We start from the raw sequence: 24,877 nt of genomic DNA, 5'->3' as shown, positions 1-24,877 counted from the left end.
GCTAGTGAGTCTATGGCTAATAAAGAGCCTAATGAAATGTTAAATAATTAGCATCCAAATAGACATCTAATTCTATGAAATTTCACTTAGAATTATAGCTAGGTGTTGCTTAATGACAGGGATACCATTCTGAGAAGTGTGTCCTTAGATGAGTTTATCACAGAGTGTCTTTACACAAACTTGAATGGCAGAGCCTACTGTGCACCTGAGCTATATAGGATATGGCCTCTTGTTTCCCTGCTACGAACCTGGACAGCACATGACTGTACTGAGCACAAGCAGTTGTAACACAGTGGCATTTGGGTTTCCAAACATATCTAAACTTAGCAAAGGTACAGTAAAAACAGGGCATAAAAGACACAAAACTACATCTGTATGGAGAACCTACTATGACTAGAACTTAAAAGAATGGAAGTTTCTCTGGTTAAGTCAGTAAGTGAGCGGTGAGTAACTGTGAAGATATAGGACATTACTATAACCACTGCAGGCTTTATGAACAATGTACACTAAGGCTACATTGAATTTATTAATAGATCTAATTTCTTCAACAGTAAGCTTACTGTAGTCTTTTTCACTTTGTAAACATTTAAATTTTAAATATTTGACTCTTTTTTAATAAAGCTATTTGAAAACACAAACACCTTGTATAGCTGTACAAACATGTTTTTGTTCTTCAAAACCTTATTTTATAAGCTATTATTTATTTTAAAAACTTTTTTTTTTCCCTGAGGCTGGGTACAGTGGCTCACACCTATAATCCTAGTGGAAGGCCATGGCAGAAGGATCCCTTGAGCTCAGGCATTTAAGACCAGCCTGAGCAAGAGTCAGACCCATCTCTACCAAAAATAGAAAAAGTAGTCAGGCGTAGTGGTAGATACCTGTAGTCCCAGCTACTTGGGAGGCTGAGGCAGGTGGACAGCTTGAGCCTAGGAGTTTGAGGTTGCTGTGAGCTAGGCTGGTGCCATGGCGTTCTAGGCTGGGCAACAGAATGAGACTCTATCTCAAAAAGCCAAACCAAACCAAACAAAAGAAAGCCCAACTTTTATTTGTACTTTTTAAACTTCTTTTTTTAAACTAATACATAAATGCACACTTTAGCCTAGGCCTACACAGGGTCAGGATTATCAAGATGTCACCAAGAGACAGGAATGTTTCAGGTCCAATGTAACCTTTTCAGGCTACTCTCCCATAGTATGGCAGTCTGTCCTTGACTGAAATGCTATTATGCTGTGCATGAGAATTTAAAAGTGGTAAGAGGAACTTAAATCTTTTGTCCTGGACTACCTTGGTGTGAAAGTTATAGTACTTTTTTACCAAATATTCTTGTTCTTCCTAGTTTATTGTGGGGCTTTACTTCTTGTTATCTTGGAGTTAGGTGTAGTATATGACTTGAGTTGGACAATGAAATGTGGAAAGAAGTGATGTGATCTCTTTTGGGTGAAGCTTTTTCTACAGATGTTCTGGAGAAAAGTCAGAGCTGCTCTATCTGCCTGGGTCCTGGAGAGAGGGCAGACGAGCACAGAACACTGCCCCCACATAACCTCGGATAGGCAGGTAACAGGAAATAAACACGTGAAGCCAGTAAAATTGAGTTGTTTGTTACTACAGCATACCTCAACCTACCCTGACTGATACATCAAGTATTTTCTTTGGTGTTTTTCTCAGAACACACTAGGTATGGCATGTTGGTTAAGAGAATGGTATTTTACAATTAGCTAGAATTATGGTTGAAAGATGACTGGATGTGACTGTAAGTCTATCTTAGTCTATTTTCTGTTGCTTATCACAGAATACTTGAAACTGGGTAATTTATAACAAAAAGCAATTTTTTTCTTACATTGATAAAGGCTGAGAAGTCCAGGGTGAAGGGGATACATCTGGTGGGGGCCTTCTTGCCAGTGGGGACCCTGAGCAGGGTCCTGAGGCAGTTGAGGGTAGCACATGGTGAGAGGGCTGGGTGTGCTGGTTTAGGTCTCTCTTCCTCTTCTTATAAAACCGCCAGTCCCTCTCCCAAGACAACTCATTAATCTCATTAATGAGACAATCTCATTAATGAATTAAGCCCTCATGACCCAGTCACCTCTTAAAGGCCCCACCTCTCAATACTGCCACATTGGGGATTAAGTTTCAGTATGAATTTTAGAGGCAACAAACATTCAGACCATAGCAAAGTCCATATGAAATAGAAACCATGACAGATGAATAAAGAAATCATTCATTTAAGATCTTTAGTGCAGTGTCTGCAGAGAGTAACTTTTTCAATCATCATCAACTCACAGTGTTAGGCAAGCCAGAGGCAGTTGTACAAACTAAAGCGGCAACCACGCCCATCAGAAATAATTGGTATTCTTTCATTTGAAGCAGCTACTTTGCACACCCTCGCCCCCAGCTTTAATTTTCCTTCTCTTGGCTTTAATGGAACCATCGAATATGGGGCTAAAGGTCATGATGGTTATCTAAACTCTAGAGAAACTGAGGTCCAGAGAGGTGAGGAATTTATGGAGAGACACACACCTGCTTAGTGGAAAAGGCAGAGGGTCAAGGTGAGAACAGCCATGAAATTTATCATCCAAAAGGGACACTTCCGAAAGCAAGGGGAGAACACTGTGAGTAAATAGGGCAGGACAGGTGGAAACTAGGACTTTCCTAGGGAAACCAGAGCCCATGGCCACCTTAATTAGGATTTACATTCCCCGACTCTGTACCTAGTGTCACTTTCTTTCCTACCAGATGTCTCAATCCTATTTGTGTAAGGAACTCTTCATTTTTCTCTTGAATGACACAGCTTTGTCACCAGGGAAGGAAAGAAGCAGCAAAAAAACACCGCTTTCCTTTTTGACATTCTTTACGAATCATCTTCACTTTTTTTCTTCTCCTTCCCTGCTTTCTTTGGCTTGCAAGTATAACTATGTTCCTCAAATTACTTTCTTGCTAAAAGGAGTAATGGCTACTGATTATACTGAGGAGGCTGTATTTGAAAAAAAATAAAAAGTTGCTGCTGCATGGTAGAGCCCAGAGGCAAGATTGACTGAGAGGGAAAAAAAAGTGAACAAGCACCTTCCGATAATTAGCAACATAGAGAAGATGGGATAGCCCAAACAGGAATGATCAGTAGAACTTCTTCAGAAATAAACACCCTCCTTCCTACTCAGACAGGTTCCTGCCGGAGCCTACCCTCCTCTGTTCTGGATCCAGAAGAGAAATAACATTTTTAAATCTATTGGTATTCACTCATTAGGCAAAAATCAAAGTCCCAGAACTCATATTCTGGGGTTCTCCAAATTCTAAGCCCAGTACTAAAAAGCCATGAAGAAGAGGGGCCATGTGAGCAGGTTAGGTGCTGGAGACTGTCTCCATCTCTGAACAGAGTGCATCTCCACACCCCAGATCGTATACAGATGGGCTGTGTGCTTCTTCTGGCCCCATTAATCTGCTGTATTGCTTTTTAAAAAAATTTAAAATTTTTTTTATTTTCTGCCTCCACCCATCCTCCCCCCCCTTCCTTTCTTCTCCCCTTTCTTCTTTGTGGGCTATAATTGGGTTATAGCTTTCATGAGAAAGCTATAAGTTGGTTTCATAAATTGTGGTGTATGTACACCATGGAATATTATGCAGCCTTAAAGAAAGATGGAGACTTTACCTCTTACATGTTTACTGGATGGAGCTGGAACATATTCTTAGCAAAGTATCCCAAGAATGGGAGAAAAAGTATCCAATGTACTGTATTGCTTTTTGAAGTTAGAGCTTCCCATCTTACTGTGGAGGCTAAGGAGAATGTATCAGTGAAACAGGGCATTTTAGATCTCTCCTTATCAAAATGATAATAAGAAACACAACTATACTAAATAACTAGAAGAGGATGGCCACAGGAGATGCATCCTGGGAGATGTCTTTGTACATTCAAGACATTCCTGAGGCATGTGAATATGATTGGCTATGCTTTCCTTCTTATTTCCATCTGTGGAATTAGGATGCTAAGTTTACATGTGAAGATGGTACACAGCAAGACTTTGAACTTACCCTTTCAATGTTGCTTCCCTTGTTATTCAGGGTCCAGAGATGGGGTGTGTGAACAGTGCCTTAGCAAAGCTGTGGGGACGGCTCCCTTCCTTCCTCTCTAGACTCGGGCTCTGCTGTCGGGACTCAGTACCCTCCAGTCACATGGCTCTCCATCATGGCTTGGCCAAGCTTCCAGGGTCTTTGCATTTGTTTCTCTCACTGCCCAAGAAGCTTTTCCTGCCAATCTTCTCATGGTTGGCTCTTCTGTATCATCTAAGAAGCAGAGACCTCCCCTGAGTGTGGTATCTCTGTACGTCACGAATTCATTTCCATATTTCCAGAAGACTTTCTGGAAACTTTTAACATATAAATGCTCTGGAAGCATTTAACATATTTGTTCAAAATAGGAAGCAATGAATGAGTGAATGAATGAATTGCATGTTAGTCCTGGATCAAATGAGCAGCTCATTCATTAAGGGTTTCCGAGAGCCATTGGGAGTTTTCTTTCTCTAGCATTCTATATTCCTCATTAATGAAGAATGTGATGAAAAGCAGAACGAAGATATCCAGAAAGCTTAGAAAAGAGAATGATCCAGATGGATGGAAACTGAGATGATCTGATCTAGACTTTCTCACGCATCCTATTTAGGGTCCTCGTCTGCTGTTTTTGGTTTTTCTCCAACAGCGCTCTGCCTCCTTCCCAGTTCTGTTCACTTCTCTACCTTCTCTGCTCTCCAATTCCCTGCCTCCTTCCTGCCCTCCAATTACCAAACGCCTCGTAATTTTCACTTTCTCTTTTGAAACCAAATGTTTCTGAAAAGGCACTTCATCTCTAAGCCACTTGACAAGATTCTTTGAAATAGTGTTTGATAAGAACTGATTGATTCTCAAAAAGATCTAGTCTTTCCAGCCTTTTGGCCAGAGGTTTTTCTCAGCTTCTCTCTTGGGAATGGGGCATTGCATTCTGCCCACCCCCAACCCCTGCCACTGCCAGTGCCACCTCTTGACCAGTGCAAATAAACTCCAACCCAGTAACACTCAAATGCAATTGACTACATGGAATAGTTAGGCTTTGAATGGTGTGCACATTTCACCAGAAGTATTTTAGCATGCTAAGCACTAATTTAATTTTGAGTTTAGTTTAACTGTGAGTTATCCAATGCTGGGTCCCAAGGAAAGATGATCTTTGTCTTTCATGCCGTACTTGCTCTAGGTGCCTAGGAGGAGAAAAAGCATTGATAAACCTACCCTCTGGCCATGCTTCAACTCATGACTTCCAAACTAGGAAGGGTCTTTGGCATCAACTGCCTAAAGGTTTCATTTTATACCTGATGGAATAGAGAGGTGAAGAAGCTAAATAAAAGAGATGCAATAATTTAAGTGATGACCTAAATTTTTTTCACCCTGAAATCAGTACCTTTTTCATTATAATATGCAAATTCTTCTTCACTTCTGCACCATCTACCTCTACCCTCAACTAGTCTATAAGCTCCTAAAATGAATGAATCATGCCCTTTCTCTTACTTTGTTTTTAATTTACTCCACATATGTTGAAAGGTGTCATAGACAGAAAAGTACAAAAGTACAGGTTACTGCATTAGTCCCATGGAGGCTACATTCCTTTCCCTTGTCCCTCCTGATTTAGTTCCAACCATTCTCCACTTTACTCTGTGTCCAATAGGCTTCTTTTTACAAATTCACCAACAGGCCTCTTATGTGGCATCTAGTGGAATGCCCCGGGAACTGAGCCCTGGCAGGAGAGAGGATGGCAGGAAGAGGGTACAGGGAGGATATTGGTCCTGGGCTTCCTGCCTGCCAGGTGGCTGTGAATGGCTGTGACTTTCTTTGAAGGCTTCCATCAGGTAGCAAATCTTCCCTTGCCCTTCTACCCCTTGAGGCCCAAAGGGGCCAAGCAGTCCTGATGCCGCTGCTGTTGATCTAGGGCACATCCCTGTTTCTTGTTGCTTTGTTAAACCATGATGCCATTTATAGAAATTGTTCCTTTATTTAACTTGCCTTGAATTGCCAGATTTGGGTGTGTAATTTATACACTGCTTTGCCCTAGGTCAAAAAACAGATAAAGTAGGTATTGGCTTGGTCCCAGGCATTGTGCTATGACCTTTCCATGCATAACTTTTTTTTTTTTAAAGACACTATAACTGTCTGAGTCAGATATGATTGAGCCTATTTTGTAGGTCAGACAACTGAGTCCCAAAGAGGTCAGGCAACATGGTCAGAGTCACATAGCTAGTAGTGAGAAATTGTCTTGAGTTCCCCATAGAAGCCAGCTGCCCCGAAAGCTGTTGAGCAGTGCTCATGTTTGCAGTGCAGATGCTCCCAGCCTCCACGGGGAGAGTAGCAACAGGGGCAAGATGAAGTACCCACAGAGTGGGGGGCACGTCAGGGAGTCTGCCTGTTTTTCTCTGGAACCCAGCAGCAGGGCCAGGAGGCAAGAGTGGGGCCTCCTTCACCAGCAGAGGTGGTGGACAGAGTGCTGGGGTCTGCTCTGGGCACCTGACTTTTCCCAGTGTTTAGGAGTCCTGAGGCTGTGCCCCTGGCTTTGGGGCCCTGCACCTGCCTGGTCACCTTCTGAAGAGGTGAACCTCCTTCTTCCTCCTGATGCCACCCAGTCTTGAACAGACGCACCTCTCCTGGGTCACCATTTAATCCTGGCAATCAGCGCCTCCGTGCTCCCTCCTCCCTGCAAGTGTAGAGCACAGCATAGCCTGAAATTCTCGGCTCTGATGGAGAGCTCTGAATTATTCATCAGCCCGATAATGGCAGGTGATGAGATCTTTTCCCGCTATGTCCCTGTCAGTAGGTGTTTATTAATCTGTTTCACCAGCCACCCTGCTCTGACTGCAGGGCCAGAAGAACCCCACCCGCCTGCCTGACATGTAGCAGCAGAGACAGCACTTTAAAGACTCCCTTTTGCCTGGGAGGTCATCTGAAGGTTATTAGGAACAAATTATTTCTTCATTTCCGCTGACTGAGTAGATAGCCTTAATGATCTGTCACCTAGCAATAGCTTGGCTGTTCAAACATAAAGAATGGCAGGCTGATGGGCTTATAACTAGAATCAGTTCATTTTAGCTATTCTCTTGTCAAGCATGTTTCCAAGATACATATAGTATTTACATATTCATGAGCCTCTGCCAACACTGATGCCGTGAGGGGGCCTGTCTGATAATGTGATACAAGTTTGTACTGTGTCCTCAGGCACTTAAAGTCTATTAAGTGAATAAAGTCTACCCAGGGCCTCTCTTCTTGGAGGGGTTCTCCATCTCAAACACAGGGGATGCGATCCCAATTTTATTTGCTCACCTCCCTCTCCTTCCCCCCTTCTCCATCCCTCAACACCCACCCACTGGAATCTCCTCTGCCTCTTACCAAGAGGAAACTCTTGTTTAAAAAAAAGCTAAAGGGTCAACGTGGCTTATTCCTCCTCCCAGCTGGGTGAATCCATCCACATCCCAAGACGTTTGCTTTCTTTTCCTCTAGGCTTTGTGTAGGTAACTGAAGTTACAGTGTGTAAAGCAAAGTGAAGCTACAGCTGGCTTTGCAAATTTCAGACTTTGACAGCATTTTCAATTCTCCTTGGGCGACTTGTAGCTAATTACTATTTTATGCCTTTGACTCCTTAATGGCCTGTGGTCTTGTCTCTATCTATCTAGTTGAGGATAGTGCCCCAAGAGCAAATCTTGCTATAAAACTAAATCACCTGGGGGAGACCTGAAATTTGTCATTTGGAGAGGAATTCTTACGATTCTATCTCTAATCTCGCATCTCATACTCCACCCAAAATGTTCCTCCTATGTTTACTGTAGTTTTTAGAAGAAAAAATGTAATGAGTGTGTGTTGCTATGTCTAGTTGGGCATCTCTCCATATTGACTTATTTTTTGGACTATAGATTGTGCCTGAAACTCTGAGAGGCCTAAGAATATAACCTGCCCTGTAATTGTAGGATGTCTGAGTCTAGTTTGGGTTTTTCCATTTTATCCAGGGCTTATGTTCCCTCCTCATGGGTAGTTAGATGCCCCAGAAAGCAAATTGCTTTTTAAAGTACTGCTGAGGTGTCCTTGAGTGTAGGAACTTTAATTACTTAATCATAGAGAATAATTTTCTTGGAAAAATAACATCCCATCAGGGAGTTGCTTGGAGAGGCTTCAGCAAATCACTTACTTCTCTTAAGAGTCAGTTTTTCTACATGTGAAATGGGGATAGTAGCTTGATGCCTTTCTCCTACTCACAAAGTCATTACGAGGATTAAAGAGATAATAAGCTAGTGAATGCATTAAGAATCCCTTGAAAAGCTTGTATTAAAATAGACTCAAAGTATAATTGTTTGCCAGATAAATAATGACTTCACCAACTTAACTATGTGCCACTCACTTGAAAGTATTCTGTGTGTCAGAATACTTTGATTCTTCTTCTGGAATGTCCCAGTCTGGGCAGGGACTGCAGGTGGTAGAGGAACCAGAATGTCAAGTGAAAGCTCGGTAACCAAGGAGGAGTTGCTGTGATTGAAAAGAGTGGGTTTCCAGCAACCCCAGGCCCTGGGCACCCCCTTCTATTACCACTGAGGGCAATTCTAGATTTAAGAAGGAAAGTTTAAAAATATAGGCCTTCTCTATCTAATATGATATCCCTTAGCTCCAAGTGGTGATTTAAATATAAGTTGAAATTAATTAAAATAAAATTTAAAATCCAGGCATGGCATGGTGGCTTACTCCAGTAAACCCACCACTTTGGGAGGCAAGATGATCACTTGAGCCCAGGAATTCAGGACCTGAAGCCTTCCAGAATTAGCTGGGCATGATGGTGCATACTTATCACCCTAGCTATTCAGGAGGCTAAGGCAGGAGGTTGGCTTGATCCCAGAAGTTCAAGGTTATCATGAGCAATAATTGGGCCATTGCGCTCTAGCTTGGGTGATGGAACAAGGCCCTGTGTCTAAAAACCAACCAACCAGCCAACCAACCAACCAACCAAGCAACCAACCAACTGACTGACCAAACAAAAATTCAGTTTCTCAGTCACAGCAGCTACATTTCAATTGCTCCATAGCCACAAATGGATAATTGCTACTGTAGATATAGGAGAGCAGATATAGTAGACGTGTTCATCATTGCATGGACTTCTCTATTGGGCAGCACCAGACTAGGAAATGCTATAACTTGAGTGTACATAAGAATGACTTTTAAAAATTCACTTTTCTTTTCTTTGTTTTTTTTTAATTGAGTTATAAACACATATATCACTTATACATTAATACATTTATGAGGTACAATGTACTGATTTTAAATACAATTTGCAATGCTTACATCAAACTAGTTAATATAGACTTCACCTCATTTACTTAATTGTTGTGTTAAAACATTTATACTCTATATTTAATAGAATTGACTTATACCTTGTAATATGCACATCCTCAGAAATTATGTTTCAGTAGTTGTCAAGGAAAATCATGGGAATCTGAATATTTTAAATGTTTCCTAATAAATCTGATGAAGATGATTGGTGAGAAAAATGGTTTAATTAATGCTACTCAAAGTATGTTCCACAGACCAGTAGCATTGACACCACGTAAGAGCTTGTTTGAAAGGCAAATTCAAGAATTTGGGATGGAGCACAGAAATCTATTAACAGGCTTTCTTGGTGATTCTTATATATGCTAAACTTTGAGAATCAATAATTTAGACAGTAGAAAAAGGCAACTGTAGTCTAAAAAATTATTGACATGAAGATATAAATATTAGTAGTCTAAGGTGACTGTATTGGGATTTACTTACACTTACATGGAATCTACTCATAAAATTCATTCATGCAGCCATTCACCCATCCACCCTTTCATTCATTCACAGCATTTGAAGGATACCTATTATTTACCAAATGTCATTACAGGAATTGGGAATATAGTGATAAATGAAATTATTATAAGTTCTGCTTATATGAAGTATGCAGTTTATTGGTTGCTAATTTCACTTTTATTATGTTTCTTCCAGATTTTTAGAGGAATGGAGTAAAAATAAGACTACTTATTGAATGAATGAGAGCTTGGTTCATTGCATGAATAAGCCCTCCAATTGTTTGCATAGCAAAGAGCAGTAGGCAGTTTATTCAGGTTCATACAAATATTCAGGGGGAGATAACATGCTCAGTTTTTCAAACTCCAAGGTAACATCAGCGATGTTTGCAGAAGAAAATGGGTAATGGGATTTTCTTATATTCATAATTGAAAGTTCCAACTGCTCACTTTAGTGGCATTAGCTACTGAATATTTTCCATGGCAATTTGCATTAACTTTCATCACAGCAATGATAAATATCCTGAAATATTTATAAATGTTTTCATATTCATTTTTCCTTAAAACATATCTTAGTATATATTATATAGTATTGTTTTAGCTCTTTGATTATGAAAAACTTTAAACACATACAGAAGTAGCAAATACTATAATAAATGTCTGTATACCACTGCCCAGATTTAATCATTCTTTCAATTTATGACCAATTTGTTTTTCATTTTTCTACCTCTCTTCCATTTCCTCTTCCATATTATTTAAACTTCAGCTTCTATTTTATCTCTCCGAGTTCCATATGTATCTCTAAAACATAGTAACTCTGTTAAACACACACATACAAACAAAATCACAGTAAAAACTCAAAAAATTCTAATGCCATCAAATATACAGTGTTCCAATTTCACTTCAAAAATATAATTTTTAGTTAATTTAAATTAATAGAAGATCCACGTATTGTTATTGAGTGAAATCTCCTAAGTCTCTTTCAATAAATTAATAATCCCTCTATCCTTTTATAATTGGTTTATTAAATAAATTGGCTTGCCTGTCCTATAGTTTCTCACATTCAGGATTTTGTTGATTGCATGCTCCTGGGGTCATTTAGCATGTTTTTCTATCCTCTGTATATGCATCTCTGTATGCATCCTCTGTATTCCCTGTAAATTAGTAGCTGGATCTAGCAGCTTAATCAGATTGAGGCTTGATTTTTGTTGAGTTCTTCCATTAGAAGGTTGTTGGATCTCATTACAAGATGATAGCAGCAATAGAAGATTGATACTTAGATCTATTGACTAATTTGGGTTTTCAAAATGATGATACTCTAATTCTTTCTTATATTCTTAATCTATTGGGTGGAATATTTCTATTAACAAAAACTTCTCCTTATCTAATTTACATTTACCAAGTGGGAAAGTTCATTAGGAAAGACAGAAAAAAATGTTTGGCTAGTCCCCTTTATTTACCAGTTGTCAAATAATAAGGTTCACTAGTAGTTAAATCATTTTCTTTCTTTCTGCCTCCCTCCCTCGCTCCCTCCCTCCTTTCCTTCCTTCCTTCCTGTCTATTTCCCTCCCTCCCAGCCTTCCTACCATCATTTCTTCCTTTCTTTTTGGTAGTATCTCACTATGAACTCAATGATTAAAACACAATTGTAATGTTTCATTCTATTGCAGTTACTGTCTTTAATGATGCTCAGATTGTCCTATCTTTGTCCAGTGGGAGATTCCTCAGGTTGGTTGCCAAATCCTTTTGACACAGTAGTCTTTTTTTTTTTTTAATTAAATCATAGCTCTGTGTAACAATGCAATCATGGGGTACAGTGTGGTATTTTGATATACAATTTGAGATATTTTCATCATACTGGTTAACATAGCCTTCATGTTATTTTCTTAGTTGTTATGTCAAGACATCTTTATTCTACTTTTAGAAAGATTCACTTGTACCCTTGTAAGGTAAACCATAGAGGTCATCCCTCCAATCACCCTCCCTCCACCCATCCACCTGCCACCTCTCATGCCCACCTCCCCATATTCTTAGGCGACACAGTAGTCTTTGATTACTTCATTGTTATTACTATGACAACAAGTTCTGGGCTTATTTTGCACATTACTTGGTCCAGAACTTAGAATCAGACATTCTCTTACATGAATTATTTCCTTTCAGTGAAAATGTTATTTGGAGTAAAAAATCTGAGGTTGTTCATTGCTACTGAGTTGGTCAGTATTTCTAGGCCCTTTTAGGCAGCAGATCTTGGGAACAGATTATTTTAAGATAAACTACATCATGAATTTATGTTGATTTTTTCCAATTCCCATTTGATATACTGGGTTGTGTTGTTGCTTACCTCTTTAGTGTTACATATATTGTGAATTATACCAAAAAACATCCTCCCATTTTCAACTAGAGATCTTCAATTAGCTAGAAAGTTCCTGCCGGTGATATTGGGGTTCACCTACCCTGATGTCTGTGAGCATCTGTGCTTTCTTGGGCTTCCCCCAACACAAGTGCTATACCATGCTGGTCTTTTAGAGGTTTTCCCCCTACCTGCTCATGTTTAGGTGATCATGGAGACACTCTACCACCTAGTTTTGCTTCAGATGTAGTGTGTTTTAGTTTTGCTATCCTAGTTCTGCTGTCTCCTTTAATGGGGGAACATTCGGTGAATTTCACAAGCTATCCTATCATCATCCTCATGACATATATTTAAAGTTTGATGCTGTGTCATGAAAGAAAAATTACTTCTACTACATATTTTTAATAGAATTTTTATTTGTGACTCCAGGTTCCAGGTTTTACTTTAAGGGAAAAGAAGATCTATGTTTTCCCAAGTGATAGTAGGGATGCTTAATCAAAGGGTCACAGCCAGAGGCCTCTCATCTTTGTCAGTGATTGGAGATTTCATACAGCTTTGAAACATAGCAGGAATGATTTTGCTCATCATTGTGTAGCAAAAAATTCATTTTTAAAAACTTAATATTCCAAAGAGAAGAGAAAATGCAGGGAGATAACACAAAATACTTTTCCTTTCAAGAAAGCAATTCTCAATGCTTGAAAGGCTGGATAGGAGAAAAAGCTTAGAGAAGGAGGGCCAACGAACAACTATCTATGAAAAAGAACCAATTATAATAAGATATTATGGGCACATTTCCTTCAAGTATCCATTTTTGAAGACCAGATATAATTTAAAAGTCCAGGCCTGAAAATAGATTATAATATTATAGAAAATAATCCAGAGCTTGCTAAAACTTAACTATTGGAGTGTTTGCCAGAGAACCTTTTAGTCTCTGGTATTAACTTAGATATTTTCATTTTTACAATATAAAACTATAAACTGATTGAGAATAACATTAAAAACTTGAAATGTTTATTTACCACCTACCACCTTCTGCTTCATTAACTTTTTTATTGAAGCATAATTCACATACTGTAAAATTCACCATAGTAAGTATAGCATTCAGTGGCATTTATATTCATAAAGTTGTGCAACAGTCATGACTATCTTATTTCAGAATACTTTCATCACCCTTTCCTTGCCAAAAAGAAAATATGAAACCACAATAACCTTTAGCAGTCATTCCCCATTCCTTTTCCTCTTACCCTTCCAACCACTAACCTATTTTCTATCTCTATAGATTTTTCTATTCTGAACATAAATCCCCACACTTGTGACCTATACCTGTACCTATAATTTCATCATAGCTTGGGATCTCTACATGCATATTTTTTCTGTCTTGCAGAGCACAGTGGTCTGTGTTGGATTGCTTTGGCTTTTGTCCTTTCAATCAGTACCACTTAATAGCTAATATGTATCTCTCTTCTCTCATTCTGCCTCCCATTGCTTGAATTATAGAGACGTGAACCCTCTTCAATCATTTTGAATAATCAGAAAAATTATGTCTTGGTAGCCTGGTGAAATAAGTTATCAATTGGTCAGATTCAGAGTGCTTTAACATCCTTATCTTTGAGATATTCACAAAAACATTCCTGGAAAACTTTAATCTTGCTCTTATTTATGATAAGAATTTCATTTGTCTTTCTATTAAAAACAATTACATTCTTACTAGGTACTATGTACTGAGTGCTGGGAAAACAAGAATGCTTTTAAGTCACTGGTTGGTGCCCTGAAGAAGTCATGCCACCAATCAGGAAATTGCCATAGGGCCATAGATAAGGCCAACAGCAGGGGTTAACTAACACTGGGTATTTTGGAAGCTCTTGACAAACAGCCAGCTTAGCTTTGGAGATTTGCAGAAGATCTCCTTGAAAAAATGTTATCCAAGCTACAGTTTTAAAGGGGAGAAGATGATAATTATGTAAAAAAATAAAGGAACATATAAATAATTCAAATAAATTATTTGAAAAAATAACAAATACTTCCTTGGATTCCACGTTTATTCATTTAATAGTTATTAATAACTTTCCCACCTGCTTTATGAATAAAACACTTTAGGCTTATAAAGATGAGTATATGAAAATGCATTCAAAGTTAATAATTTTGAGGGAAGGGAGGGTTTCAGATAAAGGAGAGGCAAGGGAGGGGGTGCAGCTCAGCTGCAGGTCATAGAGAGAACAGCTGAAGCCTGCTAGGGGCCTCGCAGAGGATAATTGCAAAGCAGAGAAGGAAGAGAATAAAGTAAAAAAGTTATCAATGAGGATCAGAACTAGAAAGGCTCAGGGCCCAGTGAAGGGGTAAGGAGGGATTACTTTCTTCCTCCCTACTCCTTCAGGGATCAGTGGGCTACCAAGTTACTTGGAACTTTTCCACTCTCATAAGCCCAAACACTGAGGCAGCCACAGAATTGTGAGAACTTACGTGATCCCAGAGCTTGGACATTCCATGTAGAATTCCACTTTAAGGAAAGTGACCAAGAGGCTGACACTTATCCTTCCCCACCTCAATTATTCAAAGGGGGCAGAGAAGAATATAAAAACAATTGAACAATTGTCTTTGAACAATTACTAAGAGAGATATGGGACTATGTGAAGCAAACTAACATTCAAATTATAGGTATCCCTTAGAGAAAAGAAGAAAGAGCTAAAAGCATGAAAAACCTATTTGAGGAAATTATTGGAAAAAACTTCCCTGGTATCACCAGAAATTCAGACATTCAAATATAAGATGAACATGGAACACTGGGAACAAATAGGTCATCTCCAAGACACAGTAATCAACCTGGTCAAAGTCAAAACGAAGGGGAAAATTCTGCAAGCAGTAAGATGAAAGTATCAAATAACCTACAAAGGAAAATCAAGCAGACTAACTACAGACTTTTAGAAGAAAGTTTAACAGAAAGTTTAGAAGCCAGAAGGGATTGGGGCTCCATCCATAATCAACTCAAACAGAACAAATGCCAGGCTAGAATTTTTGTATTTTGTAAAACTTTGTTCACAATACACAGAGAAATTAAATCTTTTCCAGAAAAGCAAATACTGAGAGAATTTGCTGAGACCAGCCCTCTTCTCCATGAAGTTCTAAGAATAAGACTATGCAAAAATCAGCAAAACAGATTCTCTTTCTTTGCCTCCCTCTCCTCCTATTCCCCCCTCCAATTCCTTCTTCTTCCCTCCTTCTCTCCCTTTCCCTTTCTCTCTCCCTCTATCTATCCATGCTCTGGGAAAAGAAAGTTACTGTGATGCAGGTAACACTTTGTCGATGCCCACATCACAAAAAACCTGCTATCTTCAGTATGTCTTCAGCAAAGCTTCAGCAATGCTCTGACCCTTGGATCCTTGGATCCTCTGATCCAACAACCACACACATGAATGTGGAATTGGATCCTCCTATTTCCTTTCAGTGAAATCTTCTGAAAGAATCTGAGCCAGAGGCACCCCACTAATTTATGCCCAGATTTCTAATGTATGGAGACTTTAAGATTGTTTAAGCCACTAAGTTCTGCAATATTTTTTTCCACAATGATGATACCTGGAAAGAGAAGGGAGAACTGGAATATTGAGTAGAATAATTTTTTAAAATTCAGGCCTGAAAGTGGCTTTCATCACTTCCACTCATATCCACTGGCTAGTACAATTGCCCTACTCCAGTCTAACTGCCAGGGGAGGTAAAGAGATGCAGAGCAACACATGGATGTTTGATACTACATTTGGCTTTAAAGGTTCAATAGGTATTGACCAGTTTAAATATAACCTTGAAACAGGATTCAATCATATGTGAAGTCATAAAACATTTTACTGAGGATTTAGTAATAACTATAGGTACTCATTGCTTATTGCAACTGAATTAATAATGGTAGTCAAACAATAAGTTGCTGCTGATTCAAACCACCCTAGTATTGATTGTCCAATAAAATAAAACATTTAGCAAAAATTAGCACACTCATGTCAATGGCAAGATTGACTGAAAAATCATCATTTGTAGGTAGCATTCAAACCATCCATGCTTCCACGTATACATGGCTCTAAACAAATAAATTATTCCAACTTCCCTAGTTTACCTTATTCTAAAACACTTCTTAACTCACAGACATTCTCAAAAAAGAAAGATACCTGAAACATTCAAAATCTCTGTGCATAAAACTGGTATGGATTGATACCTTTTAAAGATACCTTTAAAGCTCTAGTCTAATTAATATATAAATAAAATGCCTAAATGTTAAGCATTTTAATGTACTGTTTTAACTTTAAAGAAAAATAGACAAGAATTCCTGACTCCTAACTTTCTTGGCACATTGCAGACTTAGTCTTAGTTACCTCATTACTGGAACAATTGTAGATTTATTTATTGATATGAAAAATAGTCTGTTGGTTTTTAGAAAGATGAAACTCTGGGTAAGAAAGGGGAAAGCCAGAGTTTCCTAACACCACCATGATTCACCCTTTCTAAATGTGTTTGAAGAGCAATTCTGCTAAATGATATGGATTTGGCATATACCAGCCATTTCTGTCACTTGGTGGCAGATTAAAAGGTAAAAGGGCTAGGGATGGTTGACTATTTGGAAAATAAAAACTATTCATTATCTACAATGCTCAGAAGGAAGAGGGTTTGTACATATTTTGTCAAATTGCTTCCAGAAACACTAAAAACATCAGGGAGCTTCTGAACTCACTAAGCCTTTTACCACTTTCCTTTTTCACTTCAGAAGAAATAGTGAGTGGGCTATGCTTATGAAAATAACAGTAGTGGGGTTCTAAGAAAATTCTTTGATGTTATTAATTTTTCTACTTTGAGGACTTTGAGGATATATCTGCAGAACTAAATAAGAAAGAGAAAGTGAGGCAATTATCAGGTAATGCACATAATCCAATATTTTCCCCATGATTAATTAAATATTGTCAAGAAAAAGAATTTTTACTAAACTAAATGATTGCTGAAGTTTTCCACTTATCTCAAGAATATAGATTTGGTCTTAATTAAAAATTTATATCATATAATAGATTTAAATCCATATTGCAATAAAATGACTAGCCTCTGGAAGATTCCTTTATGAACTTATATTAGATTCTTTTTTTTTCTTTTTCCATTGGATTCTGTTATTTCCAGTTCTTTGGCAAAAGAAATAATATTTTTTAAAAAACAATGTATTTTGCTCAAAACATGTTCTCTTCCTCCATTTTGTTGGTGTACCCTTCACAAAAATCAGACATTAGCATAGAATTTTGCATGTCTGTGACGATAGAACCAGAAACCATCCTGATGCCTCCTCCTCCTCATCATGTCCCCTGTAGTGGTGTAGAAAGATTTCTGATTGCAGTCAGTTTACTTATAATTAACTTAAAACTCTTTGTTATTGGTACTATTGTTAGAAGTAATGCTTTTGTAAACTGTTGGCTTGCTCTCTGTGTCTTTCTCAAGTATTTCTATTTTCAGTCTTGCCCCTCTGTAATGCACCCTCTACATACTGTGTTCTTTCTCAGTCATCAGTTTGACTCTTCAGTGGCTCCCCATTGCCCTCAAATATGTATAGAATTATGGAGAAAATGTACCTTATGTATATAGTGAAGTATTAGTGGAGTATTTTTTATCCATAATAAGGAGTAAAATACTATCATTCATGACAACAAGGATGGACCTGGAGAACACCATGTTAGGTCAGGCACAGAAAGACTTACATGAGCTCATTCATTTGTGGAATCTAAATAATAATAATAATCTTCCATAGACGCAGAGAGTAAATAGTGGTTATCAGAGACTGCACAGGGGAGGAAGAAGGAGGATGGAGAAAAGTTGGCCAATGGATACAAAGATACAATTAGGAGGAATAAATGCTGGTGTTCTACTGTACAGTAGGGTCATGATAGCTACCCATGGGGTACTGTATATTAAACAATAGCTAGAAGAGAGGATTTAAAATGTTCTCACCACAAAGCATTGATAAAATGCATGCAGTGATGGGTACACTAAATACTCTGATTTGGCCATTATAAAGTGTGTGTGTGTTTGTGTGTATCTTTATCTATATATCTCAAATTATACTCCATAAGTATATATAATTATAATGTGTCAATAAAATAAAAAATAATGATAGAATGCAAATTTCTTGGCAAAACCAGAAGATAATTGGCTAACTGCCTCTGTAGCCCTCTCTAGATGGTCTGTCACCAACCCTTTTGCAGCATGCAGGGCTTAACAAACTGAGCTCAAATAATTTTTATGTATAATGCTTTGACTTTTTAGAACATGCATAATTTTATTCCATGATACTAAATGATTTCTGGATGATTAAAATTTGATAACATTATTTTTGAATTGAGGTTAATAATAACTTATTATGAAGCTTCTTCAGAAGTCAGAAATAGGCATTTGGGTAATACCATAAGCTAAAAATAATAGAAAATAAAATACAGAATAAGGAACAGAAATTCAAAATACTTATTGTCTAGTAAGAAGACAAATTCTTTCTGTATTTGTATTTTCTTATTAATATCATTGATGACAGTAACTTTACTAGTATTTAATTACTAGTTTCTTTCTTCAAAAAGTACTAGGGTAAGATAGTAGAGTAGGACTCTTCAGTGATTATTCCCCTATATAAAAATCAGTTTGAACAACTATCCATATGTGAAAATAACTTTTCAAGAGTTTAGGAAAGCAGGTGATAGATTATGATATCTGGTTGGTTGCAGCAAAAAAATAAGACAAGACATGTTAAACAGAGTTTTACATTACCTGCATCATCCTTCCCCCAACTTTTGTCAGCCCAGCTCAGAGAGAGATACCATCTGCTTGTGGAATAGAAAAGGAAGTGAACATAGGACTTTGTGTTGGACCCCAACACTGGGTCTGCCATGGTAAAAGATTCCTACATCCCATATTCTGGGACTGAGCCTCTAGACCCACGCTAGTGCCAGGAAGAACCATACAGCCTCAGATGTCAGGTCTGTGTGGCATAGTGGACCTCTAGCCTGCACCACCACTGGACTGATGTCTGTGACCCTGGATCCATATACCACTCAGCAGCACGTAGCTGCTTCTGGCTTGTCCCAGCACTATGCCTACTGTAGGAGGCCTCAGGTTTCTGGCAATACTACACCTGCTGCAAGGCTTCTTGTCCACACCAAAACCACACCTGCCACAGGACTTTCCCAAACAAGCATCTGTGAATACTGGAATAAATACCTACTTTTTCAAATGTGCAGACATTGATCCATGAACACATGATCAAGAACACTCAGGAAAATACCACATCACTAAATGAAAAATTAAATTGCCAATGACTAATCCTAGAGAAATAGAGGTGTATAAACTACCTGACAAGGAATTCAGAACAACTGGTAGAGGAAGCTCAGTTAACTTCAAGAAAATGCAGAGGAACAATTTAGTGAAATGAGGAAAACAATAAGCAATCAAGATGAGAAATTTAATACAGATTGAAATAATAAAAAAAAACCTAGAAAACTTGGAACTCAAAAAGATAACATACAAAATAAAAAAATGCAATACACAGTATCATGCAAAGATAGAAGCTGTAAACTTGAAGATATATTATTTGAAAATACACAGTCAGAAGAGAAAAGAGAGTAAAAGGGAATAAAGAAAGCTTATAGGATTAATGAGACAGCATCAAGAGAGCAAATTTTTGAGTCTTTGGGGCTCAAGAAGGAGTAAAGAAAGGTAAATAGATAGAAAAACTGTTTAAAGAAATAGTAGCAGAAAAATTTTCAAAGATGGAGAAATGTATAAATATGTAGGTACAGGAAAGTCAAAGATCTCTGATTAGATTCAATCCAAATAACACTACCCCATGACATATATTTTAAGCTATTAAATATCGATGACTAAGAAAGGATCTTGAAAGCAACAATAGAAAACAAGCAAATAGCAAATAAGGATATTTCAATACAGCTAGTAGCAGACTTCTCAGTAGACACTTTACAGTTTAGGAGAGAGTGGGATGATTCACTCAAAGTGCTGTAGAAAAAAAATAAAACTCTTGACCAAGAATTCTATACTCAACAAAGCTATCCTTCAGAAAAGAAAGAGATATAAAAATTTCCCCACACAAGGAAAATCTGAGAGAATTCCTCATCATCCATACAAAAAAAATGTTGAAGGGAGTTTTTAAGTTGAAAGATGGTAGTGGGTAAAATGAAAACATCTGAAAGCATAAAACTGACAGGTAAATGTAAGTCATAGTCAAATTCAGAATATTCTAATACTGTAATGGTGACATATAATTTACATTGTCTTATAGTGCCAGCAAGTAAAAAAAGTCCTAAAAAATAAAAAGGAAATATGGGGCATATCAAAAGTATATGAATCAACCTGAAAGAGCTGAGGATGGCTAAAGTCGGAACAATTTAAGCCAGAGAATAAATTACGATAGTATTGGATTACAGCCCAAATGATAAAATAAATATTCATGAGTCCATACTAATGTAAATAATGTTTGAAAACATACATACATAAATAAATGAAGAAGAAAAGAAATATATCTTCTTTATAGAGGATTTCCCTAGTTATAAAAGTAGAGGGAATGCGAGAAACAGACAATCACCATTAGACTATCACAGTAATAATTAATGCAGGTATGATTCATTGATGAAATATAAATTAGTGGGACAATTTTTAAGGCAATATTTGCACTTCAATGTATCTTCCCCTAGATAGTTCATTAATTATTGTGGTAGGTTAGGCATATATCCACAAACTCTTTGCTATTCATGGTTGCAGTATTTGGAACTTAATTCATCTACCCTTGAGTAGAGCTATACATAGTGACTTTCTCTTAATGAACAGAATTCGAGAATGGGAAATGGTAATTTACAAAGAAAGCTGGAAGCCACTTCATGATCTAACTAATGAAGGCTGACATCTTCAGTAATGCCATGTTTGTATCATGTATCCTTTGGTGTGATGAAAAAGTATATCTGTGATATTCTTTCCCCAGATCCTTAACTTCTATATAATTATGATAAAACATTAGACAAAAACACGACCACTACTCTTTGAAAGTTTTGTAAAAGTGAAAGATATGGAAGACTCAGAAACTCTCTTAGATTGGAGGAGAGTAAGGAGACAAGTCAGACAAATACTATATGGTATCAGGATTGGATCTTAAACTTGAATGACTACTAAGAAAGAGTGAAGAAATACAAATAAAGTCTTTCATTTAATTAATAGTATTATATCAATGCTAGTTTCTTAGTTTTGATGAATACACTGTGGTTATATAAGATGTTAACAGAATCAGGAGAGCTGGGTGAAGGGTATACAGGAGGTCTCTTAAAGAAAAAGGGACAAAAAAGTGAATGGGACAAGGAACAGTTTTGTGTATTCATGTAATGTCACCAAGAGAATGATGAATGTAACTAAATGTCATACTATCTATTAAAATGTCATACTATACTATTAAAAAAAGAGGGAAGAGAGGGATCACATGGTATAAGTGAACTAAAGTCCCAGCCCCTTACTGCATATCATCAGAAGTTCATGTTAAAGTTGATAAGTCAGTAAATAGCACTCTATTATTTTGTAAGACTGGACTAACCACCAGAAAAATCTTAAAACAGACTTGGTGAAAGAAAGTTTCTTAGTGGATCAGGAATAGTAATAAAGAGAAATGGGGGTCAGAAACTGCCTTTTCATTACCATTTCATCAGCAGTATCTGCTTTTATAACCAAAGTCATATTACTTTGAAAAAATATTATGAAGTATTGTCATTCCATAAAGAGGCTCTGTGATCAGTTGGTTTGGTATGTATTTAGTATTTTTTCTTTTTATTGGAGTGTCACGGTACACACTGTCATATTAAAAACTCAGAGAAATTATAAACTGAAAACAAAACAAAAAGAAAACAAACTTCATGAAAATTAGTATTCCTTAAGCTTATTTGGCCGCATAAACAGGTATTAACAACTGTCATAGAAACAACTCTCATGAAATCAAACGCAATTTGGAAAATGCTGTGCTCTGATCCCTTGAAAAGAAAAAGAAAATTGCAGCTGAGAAATTGATGTAAGGCCCTCTACCTGGTGCCACAGATAAACTCCTACCACGCTCTGCAGCCCTTTAATTGCTAAATTCATCTCCGTGGTATCTGTCTGTCTCCTGTGTCTGTCCCAAACACCACAAGAGTCTGGCACAATTTCACCTTCTCAGATGCAGCATCCTCTTCGCCACTCTAATCATTTTCTCAAGTCTGTACCAACCTCATTCTGGTTCCTGAAATATGTAAATGACCCTTGAAGCATAATTCCTGTTCAATTCCCCACAGTGAGACAGTGAGACACAGCTCTGGGATTCCTCTGTTGGATGTCATCACCTCTCTGTAAGGGACAAAGATCATACTCTGCCTTGAAACCCAGTAATCAAAAAGGTAGGCTTCTGTCCTTTCGGTCCTTCAAAGCCTCTAGTGCTATGGGGAAAGGGAGGCTCTCGGCCATACCTGGATTTGGGTCCTCAGGGAATGATTTCTGGGAGTCTGACAAAATCTATGACTGCAGCTGATGTAATTTACATGGTCCTGAATCAAGGCAGGTGGATTATGTATTCTCTTTGTTTTCACTCTGGATTTATGGGAAGGAAGGGTTATTTTTTCCCCTTGTCCAAATATCTTAAATCATTCAAAGGCAGCATTAGACTTTTAACAGAAAAATGCAAATGTAACTGGGACACTTACAATGACCTAAATGCATGCTGATTACCTTTTCTGTTATTTTCTGCCCTTAAATAAAGAAAATAAAATAAATGTCAGCACTAAGAAAAAATGAAAGTAGGTCAGTCTACAGAACCATTAGATCAAAAGCAGTTAGAACCAAACACACCTTTCCCAAGTGGGAAGCAAGAAATCAACATGTAAATGAAAGGCATTTGAAGAGTCCTAGCAGTTTCTCTATTAGCCTTGGCAATTAGCAGGAGGGCATTAAATTATTCTGGCATTTGCATCTCGTAGCTGAAACAAAGTGGAAAGGCTGGTAATGTTACCGAAAAAGATGAGTCATTCCCAAACAGAGCTTCTTCTAATGGGTAGGACTCACATTTCTTAGAAAATAAGGGAAGGCAACTAAAGATGTTCCCTGCTAGGATCAGGTGGGAGGAAGATCTGACTTTTCACTGTGTGTGTGTAGTGTATGTGTAGGTGTGACGGTCTGCGAATTTCTTTCCATCAACTGGGATTGAAGTCTAATACTAACACCACCTGTGACAATATGAAATGCCAGCAAGCCTGGTGAAATATGATGAGCTCGCATTGAAGAGAACTGTGTTCACCCTTGTTAATGATTGTTATGCTACCCTCTGTCAACAGATCATTTTTAATGTCTTAGAATGTAGGGTCAAGTTAATACATCTATTCTTGTGTTACAGTATTTAACTGAGTCAACGCTGTTTACACAGGCACAAAGGAAAGAGAAGCAGCTAAATAAATGTGGGGTGTGCTTATTAATGAAAAGCCGCTCCCAAAATGCTTTGAGAATAAAATGAGATTTCTGGATATACCCCTGAGAGAAGAAATGGGAGCACATCAAATGAATTGAGGCAGTGTAGTGTGATGGTAAAGACTGTCAGAACTGATGAAAGATTTTGGAGCATCGACAGAAGTCATTTGGTCCACTACATATTAACTTTTCATGAATTTGAATGCATGTTTTTGGTTCCAATATAGATAGTCCTCATAATATGATTATTCTCCAATATTCCCCAAATTATCATTAATCTACAGATGATCTGGTATTTTTACCTGAAAAATTCAATGATATCACATGACAAGGACCCAAAAGGCTTTGAACTTTGGCAAAAGATGTATCGCAAATTCTTTTATGCCTAATCTATAGGAGAAATAAAGTACTAACTTTATTACCCATTGATATCCTTTGGAATGTACCCTTATTCATACAGTTCAAGAGAAATGCAGGAAATATAACAGGGCTTACCACTTTCTGCATACATTCTACAGTGTGAAGGCCGGAAATGACTTCTGACTTTCTTTGCTCTGAGAAATGAGACTTTCAAATGGCAGGAGAAACTTGTCTTTTCTTAGCCACGTGGTTCAGAATATAGGGGCTGTGGAAAAGGTAACATGAGTTTGTGGCAAACAAATCATCTTTATTTTTAAAACAATCATCATGGTGCTCTTTCAATGTAAAAATGAAAATAAATGCTTTCATGTTAGTAATAATCTTTAGACTGTAGATTGTATCCTGAATTCACATTAAAAACTCATTGGCAGGCTTATAGGGAAAGTCAAGACCCAGAATAACTAATATGATATTGAAGAAGAAGTTGTAGACCTGACACTATTTAACCTCAAGATGTACTGTAATGCTATAGTTGTCAAGATAGTGTGGTATTGGCAAAGGAATAGATATATAAATTAATGGAATAGAGAACCCAGACATAGACCACACAAATATAGTTAATATGTCTTTGACAAAGGAGAAAGTGTAGTTCAGTGGACAAATGATAGCCTTTTTAACAAATGAAGATGGGGGTGGCACCTGTGGTGAGAGTGGTGGGTTCAAACCCAGCCCCGGCTGAACTGCAACAAAAAATAGCTAAGTGTTGTGGCGAGTGCCTGTAGTCCCAGCTATTTGGGAGGCTGAGGCAAGAGAATCATCGAAGCCCAGGAGTTGGAGGTTGCTGTGAGCTGTGTGACTCTACAGAGGGCAATAAAGTGAG

The sequence above is a fragment of the Otolemur garnettii genome, unplaced genomic scaffold (genome assembly GCF_000181295.1).
Source record: "Otolemur garnettii isolate 467f Iridium unplaced genomic scaffold, OtoGar3 scaffold00006, whole genome shotgun sequence".
Lineage (NCBI taxonomy): Eukaryota > Metazoa > Chordata > Mammalia > Primates > Galagidae > Otolemur > Otolemur garnettii.
This window is presented reverse-complemented; position numbering follows the sequence as displayed.